Genomic DNA, 15,517 nt, shown 5'->3' on the forward strand with positions numbered 1-15,517 from the left:
GGCTTTATTTTAATCGCCATGGAATCAATTGGACCGACGGTCATTCACCTTATTACAAGTATAAAGATGTAATACGAAAGTATGTAACGTCATACAAGGAAGGTTGGATTTTCGTGAAAGGACGGGAGTAATATGATTGGTTGAGAAAAATTTGCAACTTAGAAAATATATACAATGTGAAGGAGTGTGAGTGGGGTAACTTTAGTCTTAGAAGGAGTAAAAATTTCGAAACACCGTTACCCAAGTGTATGACTCATTATGGTATATGTTCACTGCATAATGTCTATTATAAGAAATCTGTATATGATCAATATTTAAAGAAATAAATGACTTTTGTGAAAAATTGATAACAATGTATATCTAAGAATATCGATTGCATCTCGGACGAAACAATGGGATGTGTATATCACCCCTACTCCCATTTTCTATTCGCTATATATGACCGTTACTCTTCGCGAGAGACGTATTCATAATTATTAATTTATTGTTGTTGTCTACCGTATGACAAAATCATAAAATTTTATTTTTTTTAAGAAACAAAAATTTCTACTGATTTACGTAGAAAATTTTTTACAATTAATAGTGCGAACGAATACGATGCATGGGTACTGGAATGTCTCGAGCATATTCGACGATTGAGCAACGCGGATCGAGCTTTGCCCGTTGGAACGCGTCAAAAGAATTTCGCCGAAATCGCGTGTATAAAGTGTCTATTGCTACGAGCGCAGAGAGAACTGAATTATATTAAATCAGGTGCTGGTTGTAGCAATGACGTACAAGGACTTATCTGGGAGGAGCTTGATTCGGCGTTTCGAAGTCGAATATGCAGCGGTAGGTAGTTAATAGTAATTATATAGAGCCGAAAGATTTTTTAGTAGACGCGGAAGTATTAGTGCGTGTGCGTATAGATAAGGTATTTGTTAGTGCATATAGTGTTAAGGTTAATTGTGTATTTAACGGACAATTCATCTGCAAGGACAATAGTGATGAAAAAAACATTAGTACGACTAACGCATTATTGTATAAAACTGATAATTTTAGTGATTGGTATAGGAAAAATATTTTAGACGTTATTATGAAAAAATTAAGTGAATTTCAAGAGAGTGATAGTGGATGGGCTTTACAAAAAATCCATTATTTACTGGTTAACATTAATCGTTTTAACCCGTTGCACGCGGGTTGTAGAATTAATCTACCATCTGCTATCGCAAGTAGGAAAGCTCTGATAAATTTAGAAACCAGTGATAATGCATGTTTCGCGTGGTCCGTGACGCCATCACTCTATCCGGCAAAACCTACGGCTCATCCAAATCGTACGTCCTCTTATCCACATTTTCGGACTGTTTTAGACGTTGGTAGCATAACCTTTCCGACTACGCTAAAATAGATCCCAAAATTCGAAACGGATATTGAGGTGTCTGTTAACATTTTTACCTTGGAGAATGAAGAGCAAAATACCGACGCAAAAATCAGATTTGTACCTCTTCAGGTGACGAAGAAGAAGAGATCGAGGCATGTTAATCTTCTTCTCGTCAACGATGAACAGGGAGCTGCACATTTTATATGCATAGGGAATCTCTCGAGACTGGTGCGAAGCCAATTCACCAAGAGCAAAATTGCACATTATATATGCGATCGGTATGTAATACTAATAATAATAATACAGATATAACTGCATATGTTTTATATTTTTTTTTAGATGTCTCCACTACTTCCACACAGTGGAGAGGCTCGAGTCGCATGAGCAGGATTGCGCGCAACTCAACGATAATCTCCGCTTGATACTACCGAGCAGGTCCGAGGATCGCTGAGTTTCCTTCAAGAATATCAAAAATAGGGAGCGAGTGCCTTTCGTCGTATACGCGGATCTCGAGTGCATATTATCAAAAGTTGAACAATCGAACAGTAGTAGTATTAGTAGTAGTAATATTTATTAGAAACATGAACCTATCAGTGTAGGCTATTATTTAAAAAGTAATCGCGATGCGTCACTCTCGAGATACGATGCTCATCGGGGGCCGACTGCATCGAATGGTTCGTACGCGAGCTCGAGGTCATTGCGCGCATCGAGAGCGAGAAACTGGGAACTATCGTGCCTATGCGTAATCTTAGTCTTAGCGAACGATCGCGTCACTATAATGACCCCAATTGTCATATATGCAAAAAGCCGTTTCTTCTGAATCAACTTCGAATTTGCGATCATGATCATCTGACCGGCAGATATAGAGGACCGGCTCACAATAATTGTAATTTAAATTTTAAAGATTCGCATGTGATTCCAGTTATTTTCCACAATTTTTCCGGCTATGATTCGCATTTTATTCTCAAGACGATCGCCAATTTGTACGAGGGATCGGTATATCTGCTACCTGTACATAAGGAAAAATACATTTCATTCACCAAATATTTGCGAAATTATAATATACGGCTGAGATTTATCGATTCGTTCAAATTTATGGCCTCCAGTTTGGACAAATTGAGCTCGTACTTGGCGGAATCTCAACTGACAAATTTGAGTTCACAATTTTCGGACTTGAGCATAGAGCAGTTTAACTTGCTTACGAGGAAAGGTATTTTTCCTTACGACTATATAGATAGTCCGGCTCGATTGGAAGAGTCCGCTTTACCACCGCGCCAGTCGTTTCGTAACAGATTGACCGACAGCGATATCAGCGAGGAAGCATACAATCATGCCGTAGAGGTATGGGCCAAATGCTAGATACGCATACTTGGGGAATACAGTGACCTGTACTTGAAGACCGATGTCCTATTGTTGACCGACGTTTTCGAAAGTTTTCGCGATAGTTGCATGCAAAATTATAGCTTGGATCCAGCCCATTATTATACGCTTCCGGGCTTCACCTGGGACGCGATGTTGAAGCTTACGGGAATCAGGCTGGAGCTTTTCACGGACGTGGATATGTTGCTTTTCGTAGAGCGCGGTATACGCGGTAGTTTGAGTCAGTGCTCCCATCGCTATAAGAGGGCCAACAATCGGTACATGCAAGACTACGATCCGGGGAACCTTCGAAATATCTCATGTATTACGACGTAAACAATCTGTATGGGTGGGCAACGTGTCAGCCGCTGCCCACCCATGGATACCGATGGATCGAGGACGCTGCCAATCTCGATGTCTCCGCTATACCCTCGGATCATCCCGAGGTTTATATTTTGGAGGTCGATTTGGAGTATCCGCGCGAGCTTCACGACAAACACACGGACCTACCGTTCTGCATGGTGCGCGCGAGAAACCGCCAGGCGTGAGGCAGGAGAAGCTGCTGGCTACTTTAAAATATAAGACGCGTTACGTAATACATTATCGCGCTCTGTAACAATATATGCGTAATGGACTCGTACTAAAGCGTATACATCGCGGTTTAAAGCTTCAGCAGTCCACCTGGCTATGCGATTACATCGAGCTGAACACGCGTTTGCGCACCGCGTCCACTAACGAATTTGAGAAGAATCTCTTCAAGTTGATGAATAACGCGGTTTTCGGTAAAACAATGGAGAACATAAGGAATAGAGTTGACGTGAGGCTCGCAACCGAGTGGGAGGGAAGATACGGGGCGGAAACCCTGATTTCCAAACGGAATTTTCATAGTCTCGCGATTTTCAATGTGAATTTGGTCGCGATTCAATTATCGAAATTGTTCGCGAAATTTGAAAAACTCATTTACGTGGGAATGAGTATTTTAGATATTTCAAAAATTTGCTTGTATGAATTACACTATAACTATATGCTTCCTACATTCGGCAGTAAATGTAGAGCGATGTATACCGACACGGACAGTCTGATATACAGTGTCGAGTGCGACGACGTTTACTCGTACATGAAACGCGATCTCGCGCGATTCGACACCAGCGATTATCCTGAAGATAATCAGTATGACTTGCCACGCTTCAACAAAAAGATATCTGGTCTGATGAAGGATAGGAACAATGGTCGTATCATGATCGAGTTCGTAGGACTGAGGGCAAAAATGTATACTTTCATGGCGCAGGACTGCAAGAGAACTGTTAAAAAAGCCAAAGGTGTCAAAGCTTACGTTATCGCTAGAAATATAACATTTGACGACTACAAGGATTGTTTGGATAATTTCACTGTACAGTCTCGCAATCAAAATTTAATTCGATCGAAGCTGCACCAAGTTTTCTCGATCAGTCAGAGAAAGGTCGCCCTCGGTCCGTACGACGACAAGCGTTTCGTTACACCCTGCACCGTAGCGACTCTACCCTGGGAACATTATAGTCTAAAAGAATATTTTTTTTTATTTATTCGCTTTATTGCTTTTATTTTAAGAATATGTATATATTTTTTTAATGATACATCTTAATAAAAGTTCTTATGAAATATTGTTCTTATTTATCCAGGAATTGTGCGTCCTGTCGAATCCCAGCTACTTAACAAACACTTTATCGCCCTTTCTGCGCAATACTCTCTCCACCAGATACACATCGGGATTGATAGTTTTCGAAAGCTCGTATTCGTAAAATTCACCCAACAGTTCCGTACCCCTGGAATCCTTGAGGAGATACGTAGCGGGATTGGTCCTCTGCACTTTCGCCACCTCGAATATTTCGGTCGTCCAATTTGGCGTGTAGCCTTTGGCGAACATCTGCTTGTATTTACTGATTCGTACGAAATCGCCGACTTTGAACTTGGCACGACCTGCGACCTTGATGTTGCTGTATACTGTCTTGAGTAGCTTATCTGCATGCTCGGGTTTCACATCCACGGGACGCATTTCCGTGGTACGGTGCCTTCGCGCATTGTACGCATCCACCAACTCTTGCAGCATAGCGCGCCACTTGTAATTGCCATTCAGCGTAAATCGTTTCCACATTAACGTCTTCAATGTACGATTCCAGCGCTCGACAATCGACGCTTTCATCACGCTGTAAGTCGAGTAGTGATTTATTCCGCGTTTCTTCATCAACGCCTGAAAGTCACTGTTGTAAAACTCCTTGCCGTTGTCGGTCTGCAAATTTTTCGGACATCTGCCGGTCTTTAGGATTCTCGTCATTGCCGTCGTCAAATCTCTACCTCTCTTGGTCTTTAATGCTACCGACCAAGCGTATTTCGAGAGGGTATCGATTACAGTGAGAATGTACTGGTGACCCGCATCTACGTAATTGCGCATTGATGAAAATTATAACAAAATCATGTGGATCTGTAAGTATGAAAAGAATTCATGATTGCAATATTTAACATGTGATGGGGCATACAGTGAATAAATTTAGGAAACTGAAAACTATATATCTAAAGAAAAGAGGCATCCATTGCAGAAGTTCGTTTATTTCCTAGTTTATATTAATGAAAGGAAAATATAAATGGCACTAATGTGCTGGAGAAAGTGCCATAATGCAAAGTTGATATTGAGTGTGACAGCTAAGAAAAAGGTGGAAAAATGAGTCAATTCATAAGAAAATCCTTGAGAGAGAAGAATTTGCAGGTGATATTGGGCATACAATTTTGGATTTAGAACTCATATAGTTGATGAAAATTATAATAAAATCTTGTAGATGTGTAAATATGAAAGGAATTCATTATTTCAATACTTCACATGTAATAGAGCATACAGTGTGTAACTTTAAGAAACTGAAAGCAGTACACTTAAAAAACATAGGCTTCCATTGTATTAACTGGTATATATTTTACAGTTTATATTAATCAAAAGAATAAATAAATGGCACTAGTTTACCAAAGAAAGAACCATAATGCAAAGTTGATAGTGAGAGTAACACCTAAGAAAAAGGTGGATTTGGAGGTAAATTTAGAAGCATATTCTTGAAAGCGAAATGCTTTAAGGTGATTTTGGGTTTAAATGTTGGAAATATAATTCAAACAGTTATTGTGAATACTATGTTAAAATCCTTTAAAAGTGTAACTATGATAAGAATTCATCATTGTAATATTTTGTATATTATTTAATAGAATAATAATTTAATATTTTGAATTGAAACTTTATATTATGAAACGATGAGAACATTGGAAAATGTTTTGATAGATTGAAATAGTTAAAATAATTGATTAGTTTGAACTTCTATATTCTTACAAAACGTTATAAGATCCCACAAAAAACAAGCTTCGCTTGTAAAGAAAGGATGGCAAGTACATAAGTCGTATCTAACATAATTAATATAGTAATATAAAATATTTTAATTAAAAAAAATAGTGAAATCCAAATGCTAGGCAACTATAAATTATTATTACCATGATGGAAGTTAAAATTTGGAAAACGGAAAATAGTAACACAAAAATTACTTGCCGGTGGCCCGTTGTATACAATCGTATTAAATAGCCACATTTTTAACTTATGAGAAGCAACGCTTAAATTGCAAGATAGCGACTTACACATGAATATTTGGGCCCGGCAAGTAATTTTTGTGTTACTATTTTCCTTTTTCAAAATTTTAACTTTCATCATGGTAACAATAATTTATACTTGCCTTGCATTTGGATTTCACTATTTTTTTTAATTAAAATATTTTATATTACTATATTAATTATGCTAGATACGACTTATGTACTTGCCGTCCTTTCTTTACAAGCGAAGCTTGTTTTTTGTGGGATCTTATAACGTTTTGTAAGAATATAGAAGTTCAAACTAATCAATTATTTTAACTAATTCAATCTAACAAAACATTTTCCAATGTTCTCATCGTTCCATAATGTAAAGTTTCGATTCAAAATATTAATTTGTTATTCTATTAAATAAAATACAAAACATTACAATGATGAATTCTTATCTTAGTTACACTTTTAAAAACATTTAACATAGTATTCACAATAACTGCTTGAATTATATTTCCAACATTTTATACCCGAAATCACCTTAAAGCCTTTCGCTTTCAAGAATCTGCTTCTAAATTTACTTCTAAATCCACCTTTTTCTTAGGTGTTACTCTCACTATCAACTTTGCATTACTGTTCTTTCTCTGGTAAGCTAGTGCCATTTATATATTCTTTTGATTCATATAAACTGTAAAATATATACCAGTTAATACAATGGAAGCCTATGTTTTTTAAGTGTACTGCTTTCAGTTTCCTGAAGTTACACACTGTATGCTCTATTACATGTGAAATATTGAAATAATGAATCCCTTTCATATTTACACATCTACATGATTTTATTATAATTTTCATCAACTATGTAATTTTTAATTCCAAAATTGTATACCCAAAATCATCTACAAGCCCTTCACATTTAAGGGTTTCCTTAGAAATTCATCCCTTTTTCTTAACTGTTACTCCCAATATCAACTATGAATCAGGGCTCTTTTCAAGCAAACTAGTGCCATTTGTATTTTCTTTTCGTCAATATAAACTAGAAAATACACAAATTAATGCAATGGAAGCCTCTATTTTAGATATACTGCTTTCATTTTCCCTAATTTATTCACTGTATTATCTATCGCATGGAAAATATTAAAATGATGACTTCATTTCATTGTTTCACTTCTAGATGATGTTTTCATTATACTCATTATTTAATTGACTTATATATTTCAAAAAGTTGATGTCCAAAATCACCTGCAAGCGTTTCACTATCAAGAATTGGCCTCCAAATTTGTTAATTTCTCCAACTTTTCCTTAGATTTAACTCTCATCATTAACTTTGCATTATGGCTCTTACTATGGCAAACTGATATCATTTATGATTTCTTCTATTTAATATTACAACTCAAGCCTGCACAATGACACAATAAACACATTATTATAATTCAATCTGAAATAAAATCTCACTAAGTTCCAAAAAATATATTACATATTATATTATAAAACTCAATGTTATACTTATAAGAAATTAAATAATTTTTTTGCAGAGAATAATCTTTTCTTTCTACTCTGATTAGGGAAGCGTAGATAAATATTTGGTTTTAATACTTTTTTTATATTATAATTGAAAATTAAGTAACGATTAGCAAATATTCATCTACTTTTCTTTAATCGTAGTAATAAGAAAGTTTTATTGTCTCCTAGATAATTGTTTGTATATATATTATAACTTATCGGACAGTTGAATTCCACATCAGTTTAAAGAAAAAATAGGTAAACATGCATTTTTTTAATGATTTCAACACCTGGAAGTTTAGCATATGATTTTCAAATACCTTATTAATGATTGCAACACATATAAGTTTAGCATATGATTTTCAAATACCTTATTAATGATTGCAACACATATAAGTTTAGCATATGATTTTCAAATACCTTAGTAATTTCTTGCAATTAATATGCTCCTGATTATCACTGATGCACATAAATGATGAAAGTATATATCTTCTTCGCAAAATATTGAAAATATGTAAATATTAATTTTACTTCATCCAGTCAGCTCTATCCTCAACAATTCAAATAGAAATATTCTATCTTAATTTATCTGAAAAAGAAATTTCTCTCAAAGTACCACAGAGTATATACTAACATCCTGTATTATAAAATATAATGTTTTATTTATCTAATTATTGTCAACTCCTTATGTCATTATTATTCGAATATATTTGTCATATTTTAAAATTTGAACTCATTCACTAACATAATAATGAACATTCTCACTGCATTAAATATACATAACTTTACATTACTATTGACAGTTAACAAGTCGCCGGATTAGTTATATCGATTACATCAATTTATTTGTAAGTTCACAACTATAGTTTCGTCGGTGAGTATAGTTTGTTGGAAGCGATGTGAAAATGACCTCACTTTCCTTAGCGGCCAACTTCAGCCCGAGACATACAGAACTCGGGAAGAAAGAACGGAGAAGAATTTCAACTTCGGCATGTATATAGCTAACAGTGTATGAGATCTCTGGATTGCGTAAACCGAGTTTAATGTTTATGAGCTCAAATGAAAGGTTTTTCAAAACCATTTTAAGTAAAGCTTTACTTAAATCATGACAATTGATCATTCATAGAAATAAATCGGTTTGAAAATTGGGACGGCTAAACTTGCTGTATAATTTACACGGTAGTGCTCGGCGGTAAAGACATATCATTATCTACTTTTATATGTACTTGCCGTCGAGACATTACCGTGTCTCTTGATAGGAAAAAATATCTATAGATATCACTATACGGGGATTATTCAGAGGGTATAGTGTATTCTTTTTGATTAAGAAAGAATGGACTCCTAAGTGTTTAAGCGTATTTAATTTCAATGTTTGTAAGGGGTAATTTTGTTTTCTTACTTGCGATGCATTTCCATTGTGATTAACCTATATGTTTATCACAGTATAGCACAATAGGAAAAAATATCTATAGATATCACTATACGGGGATTATTCAGAGGGTATAGTGTATCCTTTTTGATTAAGAAAGAATGGACTCCTAAGTATTATCAAATGTAACTTTATATTTAACAAATGAACGACAAAGACTTTCTCTCGACGAGATTTCTTCAGAGGCTTCATTCAGTCCTCGAACATTCATCAGTGCGGATATTACAATGGTAAATTAAAAAAAAATGGAAAGTGAACGGTGTTTTGTTACAATAAATCTAGTAGAGGAGGAGGAGGATTAAAATCCAGCAGAATCGATGCAGGATTATATTAAAAGAATTAACGATTCTCACAATTGTTATTTTCAAGAATTTGGAGCGATGCTTCATAATATGCACTTGAACTGTAAGTACTTATTTTTATTTCTTTTAAAGAAAAAAACCCACCCATCCATAGAAACTGTTAACGTCGTAATACATGAGATAATTATAATGTCAATAAATAGAATCATAAAAGAATTTTACGACACATATTTTTGAAAACAGTTAACAATCCCACTATTTGACCAACTGTTTTTTATTCAAAACGAAGAATAACGAAAAAAAAAAATTTTTTTCTTTTATTTTTTACCAGCCATTGATTTAGAGGAGAGGGAGGAAGAAAAGAAGATGGTGGAAGAAGAGGAGATAGTGGGAGAAGAGGAGAGGGAGGAAGAAGCGGATACGGTGGAAGAAGAGGAGAGGGAGGAAGAAGAAGAGGTTGTGATTTTTGTACGTATACTTGTTTTGTAAAATAGTTATTACAATATCAAAAAAAAAAATAACAAAATGATTTCAAATATGTCCCAGGTGAAAAATATGGCCACACAAACGGAGCCTATTGCCGCAAGAACAGAGGCTACGCAAATGGAGCCTGAGAGAGATCTCACACCACATTATTGGTGTACAAATTGTAAAAATTATGGTCAGCTGCACATCAATTGTTCACTTCCAGAATGGTGTACCATTTGCAAAACATATATACATCATGCGATAGAATGTAAGAAAAACTTCTGAAAAAAGCATTGTAAATAAAACCTTTTTAATACTTCAATAAATTCTAATTAAAAAAAATTATACTCCCTTTTTTTCTACCTTACGAAAAAAAAATAAGGGGGAACGAACACTGGATCGCTCTCTACGAGTGCTCTCTCTCTCTCTCTCTCTCTTTCTCTCTCTTTCTCTTTCTCTTTCTCTAAAGCGTCTACACTATTCCCCTTAAAAGAAGTTGTTCGCGCGGGCTTAACGTAAGAGGGGGGAGGTCACATGTGTACCCCCCACCAAAGGAGTTTAACGTCAGGGGGGATACAATCTCAACTACAAAAACAATGCGCACAACCGGAGTTCCGCCGAGGAGTGGGGGCAATGCCCCTACTTCCCCTCCCCCCGCGGAACCCTGACCCCCTCGCCATCCGGTCTCAGCCGAGGAGTGGGGCAATTCCCCTACTTCCCTTCCCCCCGCGGAACCCTGACCCCCTCGCCACCCGGTCCCAGAATCCCCTTAGCCACACTACTATGTTTCTCATCTTCAACGGAACAATTTTTTTTGTTCAACACGATTTTCAACGGAAACATTCGTAAGTTTCATTTGTCTTTACATTCATCGAAATTTGAATCTGTTCGCATATTTCGTGCTAAAGAGTTCATTGCAGGCCAAATTCTTTCTATATTTATGATAAAGAAATTTCCATTTTTTGGAATTTGAGCCTAACTACTTTTGTTCGTTATTCTATCTGCGGTCTTATTTCTATTCCGATCTACGATAATCTATGGCAATACTATGAAAATTTCCAAACGGAAAGCAGCAACAACATCTAAAAATAACGAGTCTGAATCAACCCAAGATGAAAATTCGGATGGTGATGAATATCTAGTATTACTTGATACAAATAACTCAGGTTCCGATGAAGATTTTGATTCAGATTATGAAAATTCTGAGTTGAACATTTAATTTCCAAATGTATCATACAAATCTGTTATTCAAAATTATACAGAAATTCAAAAAAAGTTAGAACCAAATCATGAATTTTCATGGAATGATGGAGAAAAAGATTGCTTTGGCGAATTGGACGACGAATTACTTTTAAGTACTGAAATACAAAGAAAAATATCCTCGATATCACCTGCACAGCTATTTGAGCTTTTTTCTCTTTAGAAATAATCAATTATATCGTTGAAGCTTGTAAAGAAAACGAATTCAATTTATCTGTAGAAGAACTCGAAACTTTCGTAGTGATATTGTTACTGTCATCATTCAACATTTGAAATAATCAGAGAGAGTATGGGGAAAAAGATCCTCTCGTCATGTACTCTGCAGTTTCTACAGTGATGACTCGCGATAGGTTTATTGAGATAAAATTGGAAATAAAATATTCTTAATATCTTGATAAAAGATGATGACAAAGCCTGTAAAGTTCGCAAAATTGTGAATTTATTAAAAAAAAAAAAATTTTTAGCAATTTGGTTTTTTCTTAACCGCTTTTTCCGTGGATGAGATGAGGAACAGATATTTTGGGCGTACATGCTTAAGGGGGTTGTCGTGGTACTGCCGCATAAAAAATTATGCCGCCAGCGGTAATCGTATTCTTATGCTCCTACTTCTTTCTTCGAAACAAAATTTTTGGTAGGGATTGTACACGCACACACAGATCCGCCTTGTCTGTGCAAACGTACACTAATTTATATAGGAGAGTACAGCGGTTTGGCAACGTTGCATTTTTACCTAGCCTTACGAACAGGCTGTTAGTAGTTAGTAATATCCAAACCAAATTTACCATTTATTATTATTAATTTATTGTTATCCTTTATCCATTTTCAATTTTAGAAAATTATAAGATTTTATTCATTCTTTTTCTTAAGTTATTATGTATTATACTCTTAATGTACATTCAAAATGTATGATATTCGCGCTGATATTTCGAACGTACGGCGTTGCCAAGTCACCGTTCTGACTTCCCACCTATGTCTTACGCACGATGATAATTTTACCAAAGGGCACTCTTTCGAAGGACATATCTCGCAAACTATGAAGGCACATGTTTCCATTTTGAAACATGTTATTCTACTCAACTTTCTCAACATAATGTCGATTTTTGAAACAAATGATAAGAAAACTTTTGCTATTATTAATGAAACTCTAACTTTCACAACGGTTTGTCCATAAGATGCAATGTATAAGCGTATAACTTTATGAATTTTTTTCTCAAAAACTATGAAGCCTACCTTCTTGAAATTTTAATATGGGGTAGATATTAATGAAATAAACCAATATTAATTTTTTCAAATAATTCTTAAGAAAACGATATATTGCGACAACCCCCTTAAAGCAGTATTTACCTTGCAAACCCGATAGATATAGCATAAAGGCCTAGGAATTGTGTGGAGCGAACTGATATATTTTCAGCTTAGATATTTATTGTGTTAAAAATGATACAAGTGTTGGAATAAATTTATCCTCGTGTCCACTTGGCTCTCGGGTAGTTTTACAAATGTTCTATCAACTTCTAATGGCCCTTTCAAAATATAAATTATCTGATTCTCATCTTTATTTTGATAACTGTTTTACTAGTCCAAAGTTAGTTATTCATTTGAACGAATGCGGTATATGAACGTCAGGTATTGTTCGTAAAGACCGAATGAAGGAAAAGCATGTTTTTGAAAAATATGCTTCGCGAGAATGTTTCAAAACCATGGCAAGAATAGTAATATGAATTATATTAGTATCATTGACTCAAAACCGGTTTCTATTTTATCAACAGCGTTGCTTGTGTTAGTCTTATCCAGCCTATGAAAGGATACTCACGAAATCATTGTCATAGAATAGAAATAGGATTTCCTTTTGCCTTCGCCTTATACAATAAGTATATGAGAGGAGTCGACTTGCACGATTTTAGATGCAAAAAGCGCTTCACTTAGTACAACTTCCAAAAAGTGGCCATTTAAAATGTTTTTGCGATTAATCGAGGCATCTGTAACAAAGTCTGTTACAATCTGGATGATCTGTAACAAAGATAAAAAAACTCTCATGAAAACCAAAAGGTTTTTATAAGGAAGTGAATAGAAATTTTTATCGCATTTGAAACTGAGTGATTTCAAATCGCTTAAGCATGAATCACGATTCAGATCAGTATGTAGCTATAAACGATGTTGTCAAAGGACCAGCAGGTTTTGTGTCAGTTGCGATAGATACTATGGGAACAGGCCAAGAGGTGTCACCTTAACGGTGAAGAGAATAAATAGGTGGATGAGAGCAAGGAGCGCGGAACGGATGGAACGGAGGAACAAGGGAAACAGCGGGCGAATGAGGGGAACATTATGGACCAGTTGTGTTAAGTTGTGTTGAGTGTTAGGATCACGATATGTACAAGTTGATTAATAAAGTAATTAAAGTAATACAAAGAACCTGAAGTAAATTTATTAATACGGTGTGCGGGTACCACAGATACTATTGCCTACATTGTTTTTTGAAGCTGCATTCTGGAGGAGTAAAAACTTAATAAAATATGATTAAAAAATAGAAATGGTAAAAAGTGCGAAAAGTTCATGAAAAAAATATATATAAATTTACTATAATCTATAAAAAAAAAGCGAAAGAACCTATCTAAATTCGTCGATCTCCACGATGGTGATAGCTGGCAACGTGGATAGTATTTACAGCAAACAGACGATAGATGCGTTTTATTTTAAGAAAAAATGGACAAGAATAAAATGTTCTCAAAATTAGCTGAAAAATATATAAGGATGTTTTTAAAGGGATTTGAGCAATTGTTCGGTTTTGTAAAAATTGTGTCATTAGCGAAACAAAAAATTAATCGAATCCCGTTGAAAAAATTCAGACATATTTTTTATAAGATTTTAAGATCTTTTTCCTCTTATCACTCTGCTGACAAGTTCCTCATTTATGATGAAGCAATTCATAAAAGTATTGGCAAAATTTTTACTGTTTGGGAGGTTTTTTTGAAATTACCGAAGCGAAAAATTAATTGTTGAATAATGCATTCTTTAACTTTAGACATTTATTCCACCGGTTAAAAAGGTTCCAAGTCGATTGCTAAAGGGAAAGTCTTTAAAAATTCAACTTAAAAAAAAGAGTGGAAAAATCATATTTTTTGTGTTTAAACGACGATTATTCATAGTTAACAATATTTTTTGCAATTTCGATAGTAACATCGAAAAGGGCAGGTTACAATCTTTAAAAACATGAACTTCTCAATTTATACTAACGCTTGCAGCATTAGTTATGAGCGGTGCAAGACCGGTGCATGCGGTGAGTGACATTCTCGGACGAAACGGGTTAGCTTTTATACCGATACTCAGTACATTTCAAAAGCATGACTCTGAAGACTTCATAAAAACGCTTAGAATTTTGTTGTTGTTTGATATTTTGTGAATATATTCTCTAATGTTAAACAAAATTCTTAAACAATAACATAAATATTCTAAAAAAGTAGTTTTACACGGGTTTCCTTTTTAAGATGTATAGTATAGTATACGGGGTGTAACAAAACGCCACCTTTTCTCGTAATTGGAGGTTCGGGGTGATAATCCGTGTGCACTTGTAAAATTTTGTTCAAATCATTCAAGGGTTTCAAAAGTAATTTCTATTTAAATAGCACCCTTTTTCTGTCCTTTTCGAACGACTTTAACTGCATAATGGAAAGTGGAGAAAGTGAAAAACAATTGATGAGCACCCCACTAGAATGTAAAAATTATCGATCGCACACCATAATATATCTGCTATTTATTTCTTTAATCTAGCTATTAGATTAAAGAAAGAAATAGCAAAATTCTTTTCATTACAATTCCAGTTCAATTCAGTACAAGCATCATTGACTGAATTGATGGAAAGAGCGAGTTGACGCAATGCAAAGGAAAGCATCAAAAGCTAATACGTCGCGCGCGCGAGCGCAATGATAATATAATAGACAATGCATGAGGGCATTCTCCTTCTACTAACGAAGCTAAAGAGAATGATTCAAAATCAATAGATTGATGATAGAGAAAACTAAATTCACACATTCAATGTTCTTTTAGTTCTTTTAAATCGAAGTTTTCGAAAAAGCTTCAAACAGCTTCAAACTGATTCCTCGATGATTTCCAGAAAGCACACTATCACTGATTTTGCATTTAAACACTCGTGAATTTAAACAAATTAGGTATTAACCTACGTTTCTTCAAAACACCAGTTAATTTAACAAATTGAATTGTTTGAACTAGGCTGAAGAGAGAGACACAGAGAGAAAGAATAAT

The 15,517-nt window shown here is 35.0% G+C and overlaps 1 protein-coding gene across 5 annotated transcripts in view; it reads left to right on the plus strand.

Moving 5' to 3' along the window:
• Window positions 1–15,517, plus strand: part of sl (small wing phospholipase C gamma 1) — a 467,203-nt gene that overhangs the window by 213,239 nt on the left and 238,447 nt on the right. The gene's annotated exons all lie outside the window — the stretch shown is intronic.

The sequence above is a fragment of the Prorops nasuta genome, unplaced genomic scaffold (genome assembly GCF_024137725.1).
Source record: "Prorops nasuta isolate Cenicafe-Biocafe unplaced genomic scaffold, Cenicafe_Pnas_1.2 PNAS00009, whole genome shotgun sequence".
NCBI classification, from domain to species: Eukaryota; Metazoa; Arthropoda; class Insecta; order Hymenoptera; family Bethylidae; genus Prorops; species Prorops nasuta.